Raw genomic sequence first — 18,332 nt, 5'->3', positions numbered from 1 at the left:
ATAGATAGATAGATAGATAGATGATAGATAGATATAGATATAGATATAGATATAGATATATACACACACACATATAAAATGCACATTTCAAGATAAAAGTGTTGAAAATGCATATTTGGAGGGAAATTGATTAAACCAATGTATTATGCATAAAGTATTAAAATCAGTTCCTAAATTTGGATGCATATGGAATACATTTTGTATTTGTTTGTGCGTTGTAGACAAATGCAGAAACACACAGCGCTGAACCAAAACAGAAGGCTGAAAATAGGCCGATCTGTCTGTAATTCCGCCGCTACTTCGTGGAGCGTCTCTCCTGTCCAAACTGGTTTCTCATTAAAAGCACAGTGTGGTATGCATGGTAAGGGCGTGGCGGCATTCCAGAATCTCATAGGATTATTTACTTTTCTCCATTTGATATCAGAGGCAGAGCTGTAGATTCAGAAGAGAAAAATTTGACATGAACTTGCTCTCTTTCCAGCTCACAAGGCAAGTTCATTTTGAAGCAGAAAGATTTTAACCTTGCACACCCCAAAGGAGGTTGCCTTAGAAATGGTTGAGGAAAAAGAAAACCTGAGTACCAGGTGATCTGACACCCACTATAAGTCTCATTCAGGTATATATTTATATTATTAATGTGGCTAGCCTAGATCATTATGTAATTACATACAAATAAATAATCTTGCCTTCCATTCTCTTTTCCACGTTGCTAGTCTGAACTTAGCAGATTATCAGTCTTCTTGCAGGGCTCTGAGAAAAGGTTTTGCTTATCTTGCTTGCTCTACTAACTAGGGCCCATGAAGGGAGGCCAAGAGATTATGAAATGATGTGTCATTTAACCTACAGATTAAAAGAATATTCTCAATTATTTACGTAATAATTCAATTAATGTATGGGAAGCTTCCAAGGTTCAATTGAGAAAGAAGATGAGAAACCCCATAAAATAGATAAGGATCAAATAACCTTATAAATAGCATAGCCTATATATAAATCATAATAGTTTGATTCTTAGTTATTTTATTAAAAATTTCTAAAGAAACAACAGGTAAAATGAATGTTCCTCATAACTTCAGATCTTCTTGTAAAGATTTAGTGCAGTGAATGAACTTCATTCAACCAACAGAATTTTATAAATGCCCCAGGAACAAATGCAATTACTGAAAAATACAGTCTCTTTAATGAAATATTATTAAAACTATTAATAAAGAAGCTGAACAGATAAAATGAAAAAACAATCTTTTCCTAAATAAGAAATAATTATAATACTAGAGCCAAATATTAGATTCAATGTAAGAGACATACATAGATTTAGATAATAGGCTGTCAATAAATATTAAGAATTTACTGACTATATAATCCAATTAAAAATACTTACAAGAATTATATAATGTTTTGTTTTTAATATAGAAAAGGGGTTAGATTGTTTAGAATGGGAGTATTCATAATATAATCTTAATAAATCTGGAATACAGGGCAAAAATAAATGAGGATGATTTGTTTGTGGCAAGAGAATACACCCACACTATACTTTATAGAGCGTCCATTTTAGAGTTCTAATTTATCATTGTTAATAATATGTGAATGGTGTATATAATCCCTGGTTAGAACAATTACAACAAAAACAGATTTAAACAGCTGAGACTAGAAACAAAGAATTCAATATATATAAATTGCTCACAAATAAACAGCTTATCTATTGGGACTTTGATTGGCCAAATTTCCTTCTATTAAGTATAATTTATTATAATAAAGAATTAAAAAGAACAATCTTATTAAAGAACATGGGTGTTTGTGAATAAAAAGCTTTAATCAAGGAAAAGGGATAAGGAAATTGAAATATATATATACAAGACTAAAGACAATCAATGTTTCAGTTCCAGACTTAATTTCTTTTTTGAATAAACAGCAAAAGGGTGATTACAATTTTGATTTAGGAAAGTTACAAATAGTCTAAGGCTCCAGATGAATTTGAAATAATAATTTGGAATTAATTAGAAATAATCCCTGCTATGGTAAAATGCTTTTATTCTGAATTCTCTTTTTTAAAAAGCACAATAAGATGAGACTTGAAGGTTGGATACTAGAGAGAAGCAGAAGTAAGTAAAGATTACAATTAAAGAAGAAGAACAATTAAATTTGATTTATGTATATAAAATGGAGCAAAATATTTTAACATTGGATATATTGAAGGATATTTTTGAACAGTAGACCCAGAAGTTAATTTTAAGCATATCTGCTTCTGCAGATATTTTCCCCTTGGCTTTGTCCCATTATCTATGAGGGATAATTTTCAGTCCACATGGAAAATGATAGTGGCAACCAAGTTCTCAGCCTTGGGCTTCTCTCCAGGTCGTCTACTCAGTATGGATAGGATCAGGAAAAAGCACTCATTAAGCAACATGTAGCAGAAAAAGAGCACAAACTGAATCTAGCTAGGTGCCCAATCTTTAGTGTCAGTGAATCCAACAGGTACTCTGCCTCCCAGATGACATGTTTAACTAAACTTGACATACCTAACCACTAGAGGGCCTTTATGCTGATGTCATGCTGATCCCTCAGCTGTCTTTGAAGGCCAATACAGGAAGATTCCCTACCTGGAGAGACAATGGCTATGTGACCCTGGACACACACAAAACAACAGAGCATATGCCACTTCAAAGTCTATATTACAGAGACATTCATAGCAGCCACATCTCACTAATGTTTGCATAAATGCCCAGGATAATTTTACACGTGTCTGCTTTCAGATACTAACCATGCTACAACATATAATGTGCAGTCCTTGGTGCTCTCTTAGCTTGGTTATATGCTTGCAGATATTTTCTTACCTGATCACATAATATCTTCAATGCTGGAGGGGAGTAGAGTTTGCTCACTTTTATATACCGTACCTTAGCTTGCCCTCTCAGTGTTGGCAGGAGGTGATGTTTTCCTTTGGCACTTCCTTGATTAGGCTGTTGTTTACTGCTTGATTATTATTTAAGTTGGTAGTTCTTTGACTAGCATATTTTTTTATTGCTTTCTTATTTGATGTTACTTCTGGTATTATTTATTTATTTATTTATTTAATACTATTTCTATACCGCCCTTCTCACCTGCTTCTGAGTGTTGATTGCTAATGAAAGGGTATTCTAATGTTATTGTTTCCTTTTAGCTTTTTATTATCTCTTTTGAATGTTGTTTATATGCCTGTATTATGCAATATTACATGTGTTGTGAAATTCATCAGTTTTCATCATATCTTCTGACTCCAGTTGGTGTTCATAGCAAAGTCGATACAAATACACACCTGTAAGAAATGGCAAAACCATTAACCCTGTACAACAGTGGCCCCCAACCCTTTTGGTACCAGGGACTGATTTTGTGGAAGACAAATTTTCCATGTACTGGGGGGGGATGCTTTTGATTTTGCTTGCTCATCTATCACTCATCTCCAGCTGTGTGGTCTAGTTCCTCATAGGCCATGGACCAGTAGTGGCCCATGGCCTGGGGTGTGGGGACCCTTGATGTACAAGTCTGTAAAACACAAAAAAAGCATGTTGACTACAATTGGCTTAGAATTCCTACTGTTGTGCCCAGTTCTACCTGCAAAATAGCCATTAATATTGTTTGGTTGATTGGTTTTATCCCTATCTCCCTAAATGAATAGTATCAGTTACACAAATTCTAGAGAGAGATACTCAGAGGTTAGAAAGCTTCTTCTGCCATTAGATACACTTATGAGACATCAACCAATCATTTTGTATTATTGGCAAGCCATCGCGACCTAAAAAGAATGGTCTTTGGGCTGTGTAATAACACAAATGCTATATTGATTTTACAGACCTTGGAGGGCAAATTACAGCGGCCAGTTGATTAAAGGACTTGCTCAATTATTAATAACATGCTTGAGCTGATTAACCAATTACTTTAATTTATAGATGAATTCATTTACATAGGTACTAAAAATACAGTTTTGAAGAAAAATGTGTATCATTTTTTTGTTGATATTGAGGATAAATTATGAGTAAAGGAGGGGAGAAGCATTCTGTGTCTAAGGAACATAGATGACAAAGGCCTTTTACAGTAACAGTTCATCCACTAATTATTATTTTTAAACTCTACGAATCAGAAATGTTAAAATAATCAAAGAAGCAGTTAAGTCCAAGAATAGTTTTGATCAGTTTAGAATGTGATTTTATGCTCATTTGGGAGAAATGATCATTAAAATCAATGAGACTTATTTCTGAGCTAAAAGAATACAGCTGTGAAAGCTACATTCTTTTATAAGTCTTCCTATCTTATTTTATAAGTCTTCCTATCTTACGTGATCTAGGACTTATTTGCACTGCCTAGTTGCAACTATTTTTTTGAAACAGATGTGTCAGCCTTTATTCAGCTTCCTCCCATAGCAAATTTAATCTCCACGTGTATTTTCCTGCTGTGGTTTGATCATAGCCGTTTCCTTTTATATCATCTGAAATACTCTTATCTGCTTTTGTGCTTGTTTACAGGCTAACCCAAACATTTAATTGGCTATTTTGAAAGAAAAGGAACACCCCTCAGCTGAAGCAACAGTTATCACTTACTGTAATAGGTTTCATACCTTTTTTTTAAGTATTGCTAAACTAGTGGAGGAATTATGAGATACTTCATAAAAAGTAACTTTGCTGATTTGAAATCTGACAGAAACATTTTCTATCTCCTCTCCCCCACATATATATGATTTTTCTTTTCCTGAATAACTAGATTTTCCCTTGATTTTTCTTTTAAAAACAAGTCCAGCAATGCATAATTTTATTTTATTTTTTAACTGAAGCAGAAGTTTTCACATCTAGTTCCTGAACAGCCTAAAGAGAGTTCTGATGAAGGGTTTCTTTCCCCCACCCACTATGCACTTTACAACTGTTTTGGAGTCTTTCTCTAGTGCATAGAAAATTCCATTAATAAAATCTTTAATGAAAGTATCTAGTATGTTTAACAGCATTGGGGGTGGCGGGTGGCGAAGAGAAGGGCTGGAAATGAAAAATTCAATGCAGAGACATTTCATCTTAGAAACCAATTGGGTCAGAAACAAGGATACTTAGAAGCAGTCATGACATGATCCTCTATGCACAGTGTTTTCTTACATTATATACTCATTATTATATAACCTCATTATGAGAAGATTACATGTATGAATTTTAACCCAGATTCCATTAATAGCTGCTTCACTCATATTGTACTTCAGTAGGTGAAGAGAGTGGAGGATATGCAGACCAAACACAAAATGCATGTGAAAATGAATGATGTATCAGGGTACATCATTGTAAACTGAACAGCTAGAGAGGGATGGCCAACGCTTCAGGCATCAAGAGCCACATTTTAGCCTGTTGAATTTCACAAGTGCCCTAGTATACTCCCTTATGACACAGACATTTTTTCAATCCTTTCTCCCCCTTTATTAGATTTTTAAGGTGATAACCAGAGTGGTAAGCTTCTACAAGCTGTTGTAATCAAAACAGTACTGCCAGCATTAGCTATCCTGTGACTGGATTTGGGGCTATTTTGAAGCTTTGGACAGCATTTTAATGTGGAAATCAAAATTGATTTTTTTTTCTTTGGGCTTCTGATTTGATTATGTACCTGATTTTTGGAGGGAGAAAAATCTGAATAACTGTACCACCAAAAATTGTCCATTTGGCCACAGATCCTGGGTCCTGCATGCTACAGGTGTCTTGCAGTACAATTACATTTTGCTAGTCTCTGAATTAGAGAATATATAAAAATTTAGCATAGATAATTGCTGATATCACCCATTGGTTAGTTAAGTTTGAGTCAGGATGCTGCTATTAATGCATTCCAAATTCCTGCATTCACCTAAACAGGATGTCCACAGCTCATTATCAATGAGTCCAAAGTGAAACCAGTTCATCTGTTTTTAATGGAAGCATTTCTTTTTATAGCACTTTTGTAAAGGCCTGGCACACATATAATTCCAGTGATGTGGCAGCTTCTGCAGCAATATTCATTCCATGTAATATGAACAGACCTGGATCATGCATGAGGATTTTTACTTTATAATTTCTCTTTTCTCAGTATTTATCCAGTTTCTGCTCTGTTGATGCTAGTTTGGGAAGCAAACATGATATGAGGACTATGTGGGAAGACATAGTTCTCATAGCACTCTTATATTGCTTAATTAATATAAGCATATTGCTATAAATGTTCTACCTGATGTCTGCTTGCAGTTTTTTCTTCCCAAGACTTTAGGTTGGAAACCTATGATATGCAAAAGAAAGAAGCAAATGCTGCCACCAACTGTCCAATAAAATGCATATTATTCAGGCATCGTAACTTCAGAAGATGAAATTCTTTCTGGCTTTATCTTCGACAATGAAGACAAAAGGTTAGCTTTTTAGTAGCTTCTGTCCATCCAACTGAAATAGAACAATCTAATGTTAAATCTCCATATTTCCAGTTTTTAAATGAATATTACAGCTATGGCCAGTGGTGGCTGCTTATCTGTTGAATTAGTTTCTAAGTCTGTTCCATCCATTTGCACTCCAAAGTATCAAATGTGGGCAGATGGTAAATCAAAATCAGCTGGATACTTTGGGCCATTCCCAGTGCATTAGCAAAGATTTCTGAGTTGTTTAACCATAGCAACTAAAAAAAAAACGGGCTTTGGGATTAGCCAAATTCTAAATGTCAAGCTGGGCTATTTGGGACACATGGGGGAACATCAGGGTATCTGTGAAATAACCAAACCCCAAACAGGAGGCATTACGTCTTCTCATAGTATGCATAGAAGATAGGTACTTCATATAAATGTTATGACAGGAGTAGAATGGAGTTGAGTGAGTGTCAGATGAAATAATCACACAGAATGGTTCATCAGCTCTGCTTGCTGGTTCTTCCTCCGAGGCTGTTGTGGTACAAAGAAGGCAGTGCCCTAGCTATACTGCCTTTTGTGCACAGCACAGCTCTTCCCTATTCTAGGCTGTTGAGGGTTTTCCAATTGGAATGCTTAGTGAATAACAGATAAGGATGGGCTAAAAAGAAGACGGATCAATACAAGTCATGCACATAGTTTCAAAGAATGCTTTGCTTGGATGATGCTTCACGCCAATCACTTCTATGAAACTCCTTTGTGAAGCTGTAAAGCTCGCCATTATTTCACATGTCTCTGATTGATATGTTTAGTGGTCAGAAGAGGCTTCTGTTACCCAAGCACGGAAACTTTTTCCACTGGATGTGATTGAATATCTAACAGATCCTGGAAAAAGGGAAGAGGGAGTCTGACTATTATATGAGGAAGTAGGGCCATTACAGAAAAGATTCCTGAGTCTAGAAAAACATGACAAAGAGACTCAGAATAACTGGCTTAATTATGGTGTGTATTCATTGAGTTGGAGAATTACTTTGGCAAGCTTTCAGGATTCTGTTACAATATCCTACTGGCAATAAAGATCTTGTTTCCTGAGTCTGCCGGTCATAAAGGGCTTCCTAACAGAAAAGGCAGCTAAACCAGTGCAATGCCCTCGAACGTGGTGACTAGCAATGTCTTGATGGCTGAATAAGTTTATATGGAGAAGTCTTATAAAGCTGCCTTCTTCTGTACAGTCTGGTGGGCCCCACTGTTGTCAAGAGGACATCTTTTGTGAATGCTGCCATGGATTCAGTGGTTTTTTGGTTGTTTTTTTTTTTAGTGGGACCCATGCTGTGAAACAAGTAAAGCACCTTCCTTGTTACCCTTTAAAAGTGGTCTAAGGACATATTTATCTACCAAGACCATTTAATTATTTTGTTTTCACTCACTCTACTGTTTTCCCAAATTATTCATTTTATAATATATTGTCTCAGTCATGTTTTAAGGCATATTTCAATTGTAGTTTTGCTATTTTAATTGTATGTACTGTATATAAGATGCTCTGAGCCACTAAATAAGTGAATGCATGCAAATATATAGTTCAAAGAAATAAATTACTGATGACTGCCTCTCTCAGACCTGCTGAATACAAGATGTTGAATGATTCTGAATAGGAATAGAAAACCATTTGAAGATTATTATTTTTTTGGAACTGTATCTAAATCAAAATATTTGCTATCATGTAAGGAGCACTGGATTGAATCATATGGCCAGCGCACACTTCTAGTAACAACAACAAAGTATTCCTCCTTGCAATAGCTCATCGGTATTATTTCTATTATTCTTATATTGGACTGCCTTTCATTCCACCCTCAGGCCAGTTCAGAAACTGCTTCAGAAAGATCCAGAGACAATTATTGTTGAAAACAAGCAAGCTTGGGGTAATTTCAAGTCTATTTTAATAAAATAAGAGCCTTGGTGGAGCAGTGGGCTAATGCCTCCTTAAGTAACACCAGCTGCCTGCAATTAGTGCAGGTTCGCATCCCACCAGGCTCAAGGTTGACTCAGCCTTCCATCCTTCCGAGGTAGGTAAAATGAGGACCCAGATTGTTGGGGGCAATTAAGCTGACTTTGTAATAATGCCGCTTGGGGGTGTGTGTGAAAGCCCTAATAAGCAGGCATATACATAGAATGAAGGCTACTGCTAAGCTTGTAAGCCGCCCTGAGTCTTCGGAGAAGGGCGGGATATAAATGGAATTAAAATAAAAAAATAAAATAAAAAAGCATTCTGCTCTGAACTTAATTTTTATATGATTGGTCAGAGACAGCCATTCAGTCTAATGCTAAAAAAAGGACACTGAAATAAACATTTATTAATTATATATATTCCTTTAAAGAGGAATCTACCTGTAGGTCCCACTGAGAAAACTTGGGCTATGGGTAGGAAACAAATTTAATCCTATAAATCTTATGATATCAGAGTAATTTTTTAAAAAAATTATAGTTATCATGTCTTCTTCTTCTTCTTCTTCTTCTTCTTCTTCTTCTTCTTCTTCTTCTTCTTCTTCTTCTTCTTCTTCTTCTTCTTCTTTTTTTTTTACTTTTCTTACATAACATGTTAATTTCAACATAGATGAGTGAGTCTGGGACCAGTCAGATATTATGCTCAGAAAGTGCTTGACTTAAATGATGGCTATCTCGTTGTTAAACCAGTGGAGGACTATTTTGCATTACATTACATTACTTTCCTACAATTTTAAAATGAAGTTTACATAACACAAAGAAGAAAAAAAAAGCTCTGTATATTTTGGCTATCTCAGAGAAAGGTTGCTTACAACAATCTTGTTTTGGGGGATGTAACTTGTGAGTTTGAAAATTGATTCTCTTTGTTTGCACTTGTCCCTTTATTGCTATATTGTTGCTATATTGTTGATAGACACAGCAACTAGGTTACTAATATGACTCTGCAACTGATGTGTGTTTAAGATACATTATCTTCTTCTTGGCTCTATCCCTAGGATTTAGAATTTATCATGAAATCAAAAATTAAGGAACTTTTGAACATGGGGCACAATTAAGAGCACCATAATCTTACAACATTGGAAAGAAAAAACTATATCAGATTTGCAACAATGAATTTGCTAATGTGCTGTTTATCAAATCTGAATTAGTATTGTCTAACAATTGCACAAAGATGAAGACTTTGAAGTGACATCATATTTTAGTGGAAAAGGTATTTTCCTTCTTAGGTAAAGGTAAAGGTTCCTCTGCACATGCGTGCTAGTCATTTCCGACTCTAGGAGCTGGTGCTCATCTCCGTTTCAAAGCCGAAGAGCCAGTGCTTGTCCGAGGACGTCTCCATGGTCATGTGGCCGGCATGACTAGACACCAAAGGCGCATGGAACGCTGTTACCTTCCCACCGTAGTGGTCCCAATTTTTCTACTTGCATTTTTACGTGCTTTCGAACTGCTAGGTTGGCAGAAGCTGGGACGAGTAATAGGCGCTCACTCTGCTACACGGCACTTGGGATTTGACCTTCCAAACTGCCAACCTTCTGATCGACAAGCTCAGCGTCCTAACCCACTGAGCCACCGTGTCCCTACATTCTTACTCCTACATTATTTAATATTTAAACTTTTTCTTCTGTTATTTAGTTTTTATTAAAATAGCAGAAATTATTTATTGCTCTGAATTTTGATATCCTCTCCATTATTTATAGATACACAACAGGGAGGCACACTAACTATTGATTTTCTTTTATTTGACATCAAAATTATATCCCACCCTTACAATCTATTTAATTTGGATATATTATATGTTATGTTAAGCTCAGGGCAGTTTAACAACAATTAAAATCAATTGAAAATTATAGTCAACAGAAAGAAAAATAAAAAGGACTCCAGAAAAATATACTAAAGATTATATAATTAAAATAGAAATCCTTTTTTCAAGTAAAAAGGATGCTTCTTGATGAACGAAAGTTCTTAGCCAATCTGCAAAGATAAGCAGAGAACATGAAAGCAGCAGACCCACTTTTTAGGTGGGGTTGCTGGAAAGTTCATGGTCTTTTGTCATCTATCATCCTTACAACATGGTTGTAAGAGCAGAACTCCCTCCACAATATGGAAAACCAACAGAACATTTTTTTCTGGAATTCTTTCCAACCCCTTGAGCAGGCGTAGCCTTTAGGAGTTATGTATGGTTTCATCTGTGTAATACGTTGCACCTGTTTCTGCTATCCCATTGAATTATGTTTGGTTGTGTGTGTCTATGTGGTCATTGGGCTGGCTGCAAACACTTCACACTGGTCACAAGACCAGGAGAGAGGAGGGAGGATCTTGAAATAGATTGAGGCTACAATGAAGTGATAATTATATTTAAGCAATGTGCTACATACCTCAGCTGGATCACTGTGTCTTTCCCCAAAACATATTTTTCAGTAATCCACTGCCTTAATCTGACAATATTTTATCAAACAATCATTCTCAGACTCTGAATACCATATTTTAATACAATTGTTCTAGAGGGAAAAAACAAAAAGTCTCATTTGAGCTAAGATTATGTCTTTGTGGTGCAGTACCCATCAACCCTATTACACCTTTTATTGGGCCCCTTTTTAAAAAACTCCCAATTATGCAAAGTACCCAGATAATTCTGACCTAGTTTGCATGCAGCTATTTTTTTTTCAGAGCAATACAATTCAGTTTCTTTGCATGTGGCAAAATTTTGTTACATCTTTTGCAAAACTCATCATGCCTTGATCATTTCATTGATTTATTTGTAATTTTCTGTTTGTATTTGATTGCATTTCAAATAGAAATTGTTTATTTACTGTACTTTGTGAATGTGCAGAATTATGGTAGTGTCTGTAACAAAGAAGTAACTGACAATTACCATGCTGATAGAAAGACAGATAAACAGGTAGACTCCCAATCTCTTTCTATTCTTTTTAAATTCTGTTGCACTGAAAAGAATAAACAAGTATAAGTATATTGTTCTGAAGTTTCTGGAGAAAAAATGTGACATGAATTGAAGAAGCTAAAGGCTCTTTCAAGTTTAACCATAATTACAGTATTAAAAGATTCTCTTTCTAAGGAGTGTTCTGTGTATAAAGCAAATGTTACTGTTTGTGATAATACTAATTAATTATTCTGGTTAATGAAAACTTATGACATAAAGAGATTGTCTGCCTTTAATGTCTCACATAATTCTTTGTCACTTTGGCTGCAACTGATTTACAAAGTGGAGAAATATTGAAAATATAGATGCCAATAAAATACCCACATATATATAATCAGTAGTAGGACCATATCTGGAATATTTAGTTGCTGCCCTTCAAAAGAGTATACTGTTGTTTCAGAAGAGGGCAACTAAGATGACCAGGGACTTGAGCAGCCTCCCTACAAGGAAAGGTTGTAACATTTGGGGCATTTTAATCAAGAAAGGAGGCAAATAAGATAGGATATGATTGAGGTGTACATGTTGTAGACACGGTGGAAAAGTGGAAGATATTTTCCCTTTCTTAAAATATTAGAATCATGAAATCACCCAATGAAATTGAATCCTGGAATGATCAGGTGATACAAAAGGAAATATGTGTTTGCACATCATGTAATTAAACGTTGGCATTTGCTACCATGAGATACAGTGCTAGTTACCAGTTTGGCTGACCTAACTTCCAGTGACTACTAGACTTTTGGTAGTGTAGTCATCTCTGTAGGCCACCTTCTGGGACACTAGTGGGCATCCTTGTGCCATTGGTTGGCCACTGTGAGAACAGGCTATTGGCCAGTGTTCTGATCCAGCAAGAGTATTGTTTATGTTCTTATAATTAACTTGGCTGCCCATGTGAAACTGAGCCCTATTAATAGCATTCTGGATCTATATGACAAACATAATTAAATCATTTCTTCAGTGAAACTTTCCTTTTTTAAAAAAAATTCTGCTCTTGCTAAAAAAAGAAAAGAAAGCTTACAGTGACAAAATAAATGCAATCTTTGAAACCCCACAAATGACACACCTCATTTCAACCAGATGTGGAATATCTTCCTCTATAATCCTGTCCTTAAGACTTTAGACAGGTACTGACAGATGTTACATAGCACTTCATTACCGGATTGCTAGCATATTTATGTTTCAAAAAGGGCATTGTGGAAGAAATGTTTGCAATGTTCAATGCCAAATGCAGTCTGAAATTGCCACAACCTCCTTGAACAGATGGAAGTCAAGTATTTATCAAGCTTGTGTTTATCTCTTTGGATAAACCGTTGAAAATTTGGCTCAAAGTAAACTTCCAGAACAAACTATTCCATGACCTGAAATTTGTAAACAGGCATTGTAAGATCTGTAATGTGTATTTATCAGTGGTTTTTTTTGTAAAAGAAAAAGGTGCCAGAACTCACACATGTCATACAACCCGCCTTGCCTACCCTACAAGGTTCCATCCAAAAAAGGTACTGGAACTCCGTTCTGAGCGTTCTATGACAAAAAAGCCCTGGTATTTATTAAGTACAGTAATAAATGAAGCACCAAATATAGGGTGCTTAAGCTCATTGATAAAGTATGCATGATCAGTATAATGGAAAAAATAGACTTCAAACAGGCAGAAGATGAACAGAACTCACTTTAAATGTACACTAATCAGCATACATTAAAATGTGATTTCGTGGTATACAGCTCTCAGAGACTAACCACCTCCAATAATCACTACATAAACATGTAGTGATTATTGGAGGTGGTTACTCTCTGAGAGCTGTATACCACGAAATCACATTTTAAACATGATAAATTAAATAAAATAAAATAAATAATAAAATAAAACAAAATATGCATGTCCCCTCATACACACACATATGTGGCCCAGAGAAACAACACCGTATAGTCTGGTTGTATACTTATACATGGTGAGAAAATTGAATTTTGTGAGTTTACCGGATGGATGGCACAGGGAACAAAGTTGTTACAGAATCTGGTAGTCCTACTAGAAATACTTTGAAACCTCCTCCCAGAGGGTAACAACAGAAACAGAACATGAAGTGGGTGTGTGGGGTCTCTAACAATGCTTTGAGCTCTAAGCACTTAGCACTTATAAGCAGTGTCCTGAATAATGGGAAGCAGGCTTCCTATAATCTTCTCAGCTCTCCTTACCACTCTGTGTATGGACTTTCTATCTGAGGCACTGCAACCACCACACCGAACAGTGATGCAGACCATGAGTTTTAGTCCTGTTTTGGAGAAGAAGCCAGCAGGACTTTGTGCTAGCCACCCCTTTTCAGCCTTAGGAAGAAAATGATAGCAAACTATTTCTGGAAAAATGTTGACAAGAAAACTGCATGGGCTTACCCAAGTAGTTATCAGGAAGAAAGACTGACCCGAACACACACACACACACATTCACACATTCACACATTTATTAGGGATAGTTACCCACAGAAAAAAAGGTAAAGAATAATTGTTCATGTGTAGAAGCAACTTCTCTTAGGAAGCAGCAAGATTTTCCAATCATTTGAAATGGTTTTTTTTTCTGAAATCAGATGAAATAAAATACTTTATAAGTATGTGTAAATTAAAACTGAAGTGTACATCCCTATTCTTCTCTGGTTTATGCATTCAAAAGAATGCTTATTTGGAGAGCTCAGTTAAACAAGCCTGAATTCCATTGAAAACCAGGATTAATGTGATTAATGTGTGTCAAGACAGGGCAGAAGCAAGCATTAAGATATCATTTGATTAGATGAAACCTTCCTAAAATGCGACAGCCAATTATTTAGCTGTTTCCTCAGAGTGCATATTATAGGCTTCAGAGTACAGTCTAAGCTCATAATTTAATTAACTTCCTCCTATACATGTGATGGCCTTTATTTGCTAGTGGCCACAGAGATTGTCAGAATTTATTTAAAAAGATGTCTACCAGGAATCATTAAGTCAGGGCAGAAAAACTAGGGAAAACATTAAGGCATTTTTAAAGCATCTCTGGGAATTTTGCTCAATGAAATTACTTGCCAACAGCAACCTGGAAGAAAACAAACAAATCCTTTGAGAATTTTATCAACATTTCTTCCACCTTTCCTCTTTCAACTTGAATCAAGATCAATTCCTGAAATCCTCCATTAGCTGACATGAGGAACAAATGTGTTGACATGATTAGCAATGTTTAGAATGGATGTTCGCAGAAGGAAGAAAATCTACAGACTTTAGCGTTAGCCTGTCAAGGCAGCAGAACACATTCTCTCCCTAGTTTTCTGGGGCTAAAAGACTCTTAGATTGAATCATTGTCATTTTTCTAGTTCTCAGAGAGGCCAGAAATCATTAGAAATCTCATTTAAACTTTTCATTCTAGGTTTACAGTAGATGTGAGTTCCTCTGCAGGATTTCTGAAGGGAATGTTTCATTACAGCATGTGTAAACACACACACACACACACACACACACACAAACAGAGAGAGAGAGAGAGAGAGAGAGAGAGAGAGAGAGAGAGAGAGAGAGAGAGAGAGAGAGAGAGAGAGAGAACTCCATCACCATCAGCATTAAGCCCGAGTTCCTTCTCTTTTCATTTTTCTTATTATGAACCTCATTTGATAAAAGAACCAGTCTTAAGGGCATGCCCTTTTGGTCTCACCAAATACCCCAATATATTATATAGTTTAAATTATAAAAAAATACCTTAACAAAGGTCTTCTTTTGTGATACTGTTTTGCTAATATGTAGGTTTTATCCATATTGCTAAGCGATCCTCATGTTGTTTCAGGATTTTAGTACAATTTCTAAAACCAGAGGCTTCATTATGCGCCCAATGTGCCAGCAGTCAGGTTTCTCGGTACACATCAGCTTCACATCCTACTAGATTTTATATATTTATTTCATTCAATGCTAATGTTTTTTCATGATTCTGGATCCTGTATAGATAGAGAAAAGGGGAGATGGGAGATGACGTCCTAGGAGGCTAGAGGATGACGCAACACAGACTTTTTCTTCTGTTCAATTATTTTTCACCAACCCACCACAGCAGCCATTTTAAATAAAATTCCCCCATAATTGCAGATGCGTCTAGTACCTCCAAAAGATGAGAGGCCCCTGTTTCAAAATGGTGCTGCAAACATCTGCACATTTTTTTCATTGCTTCCTTCTAAACTGTATCCTTGGTTCAAGTAGGAGACCACAGTCAGAAAACTGGAAGGGATACAGTGGCATTGAGAAGCAAATGAACTTTCATGAAAGAGGATAAAGCTGGCGCCATAGTTAAGTGAATTATACTTCCAAAAAGTGTAATGTTGGCCACCAAGTTAGATAACTGTAAAGGAAGATTAGACAAATCTCAAAGGCTATTCATGGCTGCTTATTATGATGTCTGTCAAATACTTTCTATTCCCTTTCTCATCATTTTCACTTGGATGACTAAGACCCCCATACATATATTATTACCTTTTAAAATGAATCTGAGGTTACTCTCATCCTTCCATCTCACCTTTCCTGAAAAATAGTTGAAGGACAATATGCAATTGAAGCACTGAGAACAATGAATACAATCATATGTTTGCCTTACAATATGTTTGCCTTACAATGAATACAAATCACTTAGAGTTACCAAACATCCAGTAATAGAAAGACATATTTCCTATTTGTCCTTGTGTCCTTCATCTGGCAGGCATAGCCTTAATATTAAATTTTGTCCAGCTTTTTGAGTATTTTGTTTTGTTTTGTTTTAAAAACTGTTTTTACTGAAGTCATTCAAACTTTTGTATAATGTGACCTTGTAAATTATCTGTTGTTGTTTTTTTTTTCATTAGGATTTTTTTGTAGATAAGAGGTGACTTACAACAGGTCTTTTCTGGCCTTCTGACAAGGAAAGTTAATGGGGAATCCAGATTCACTTAACAACCATGTTGCTAACTTTATAAATGCAATGATTCACTTAACAACTGTGGCAAGAAAAGTTGTAAAATGGGGCAAAACTCACTCAACAAATGGTTCACTCAGCAACATAGATTTTGTCTCAATTGTGGTCGTAACCTGAGGACTACCTGTATGGGAAGAAGAGATCATTTGTAATATTTTAATAAAAATGATAACTTATTAAAATTGTTACTAAAACATATGAAGGACAGAAGTTTGGAGCAATTTAAAATAACGACTTAAAAACATCATTACATAATTAACTGGTCAATCTTGATTAGTACATCTAATGGGTAACTTGATTAGAAAACCTGTAGTGTGTAGGGAGCATAAGTCTCCCACCCACTCCCACCCCATCCCATTTTTAATGGCCCATGAGCCATTCATACTGTGTGATCTGTGTATCTAACATACAGTAAGTACAGCAAATCTCTCTTAGAACTTGTATAAGCAGTGCTTTTTTTGTAAAAAAAAAAAGGTGCCGAAACTCACACACGTCATACAACCCGCCTTGCCTACCCAACAAGGTTTACCTTTGTAGTTGAAAAAAAAACCCTTCAATTTTTAGTGTATCTAAAAGACTAAAAGATTTGTTCAAGGTAAGTTAATACTATTAATGTTACCATGCACTGTGTGGCTTTAAATTAAAAGAAGGCATTTTATTAATCTTTTGGGACATTTACCACTGGCATACCCATTTAGTTTAATGAGTGGAAATGTCAGCTTTCTATGTGGAATGAAATTGGCCCAATAAAACAAAATTTGGTTGCTTGTAAAAGATTGAATTATTTTTAAGAAGTTGTCAAACAAGGTGGAAAAATTTGCATTTTGGAGTTTAATATAGATATTGACTTGAAACAAATTAAAGTTGAACCTTTGTCAGTGAACAGATTACTTTTAATTTACCTTTAAGTTAAACCCAATTTAATAAATAGATCTGATTAAACCTCATACTGTAGGTCTACCTTTACATCTGACCAATATATAATCAATATATATCATTATTAATAATAATGCATCCAAATCACAAGACATTGGCTTTATTCTTATTCTTCCCCTCTGCAGTTTGAATATAAAGTATAAAAGGCTAAAAAGACATCCCAGCCTTTGAGCTACCCAAGGAACTGAAACAGCAAAGTTTTGCTGTTGGGCAAGCTTCCACGCCAGCCGTCTTTCTTTCCTCTCGCTTCATCTCTTTTTAACCTCACACCCCACCTTCTGTAAGGGAAGGCAAAAGGCTTACTCACCCTCTCATCAAAGATGGCCTCCATGTTTACGTGTCTCCCACCACCACCACATGATCCGACCCAGACAATCAAGCCACGCTCTGGCTGTGGTGCTTTGGTTCCTCATGGCTCCTCCTACAGGAGGCAGACAGTGCCGGAGGGGACCCAGCTTGCACCATAACGTCAGCGGGGCATTTTCAAAAGCAAATGAGGATAGGATGGGCAACAATAGGAAAAGAACGCAACTGTGGAAAATCCATTGAAAAAAGGTGCCAGTGTGTTCTATGACAAAAAAAGCCCTGTGTAAAAAAGCTCAGTGGGTTAGGACGCTGAGCTTGTCGATCAGAGGTTCGGCAGTTTGGCGGGTCGAATCCCAAGTGCCTGTGTGAGCGCCTGTTACTCGTCCCAGCTTCTGCCAACCTAGCAGTTCGAAAGCACGTAAAAATGCAAGTAGAAAAATAGGGACCACTATGGTGGGAAGGTAACAGCGTTACGTGAGCCTTTGGCGTCTAGTCATGCCGGCCACATGACCACGGAGACATCCTCGGACAAGCGCTGGCTCTTCGGCTTTGAAACGGAGATGAGCACCGGCCCCTAGAGTTAGAAACGACTAGCACACATGTGCAGGGGAACGTTTACCTTTTATAAGTATAGACTTTTGAAAAAGAACCTGCCACCTGCTACCAAATATTTGTTCTGGAGATGCATTACCCTATCACCACCATGTACTTTTGGCTTTTCAAGTCTGGGGGAAAAATACATATGCCCCCAAAAGAGAGAACTATCTCACTACAGAAAGATTGCTTGCCTTTATCTAAAAGAATTAGTTACATGACTTGTGCCTATCATTATTTCAAAGCTAGTACCATTTGGTGCTGTGTAG

The 18,332-nt window shown here is 36.2% G+C and overlaps 1 long non-coding RNA gene across 1 annotated transcript in view; it reads left to right on the top strand.

Moving 5' to 3' along the window:
• Positions 1-427: 427 nt before the first annotated feature.
• Positions 428-18,332, top strand: part of LOC308664992 — a 58,678-nt gene continuing 40,773 nt past the window's right edge. Inside the window, exon 1 of the long non-coding RNA XR_014025795.1 lies at positions 428-616. This is a non-coding gene — a long non-coding RNA (uncharacterized lncRNA). The remainder of the gene's footprint in view (positions 617-18,332) is intronic.

This window comes from Vipera berus, assembly GCF_964194415.1.
Source record: "Vipera berus genome assembly, chromosome: 3".
NCBI classification, from domain to species: Eukaryota; Metazoa; Chordata; class Lepidosauria; order Squamata; family Viperidae; genus Vipera; species Vipera berus.
This window is presented reverse-complemented; position numbering and strand designations above follow the sequence as displayed.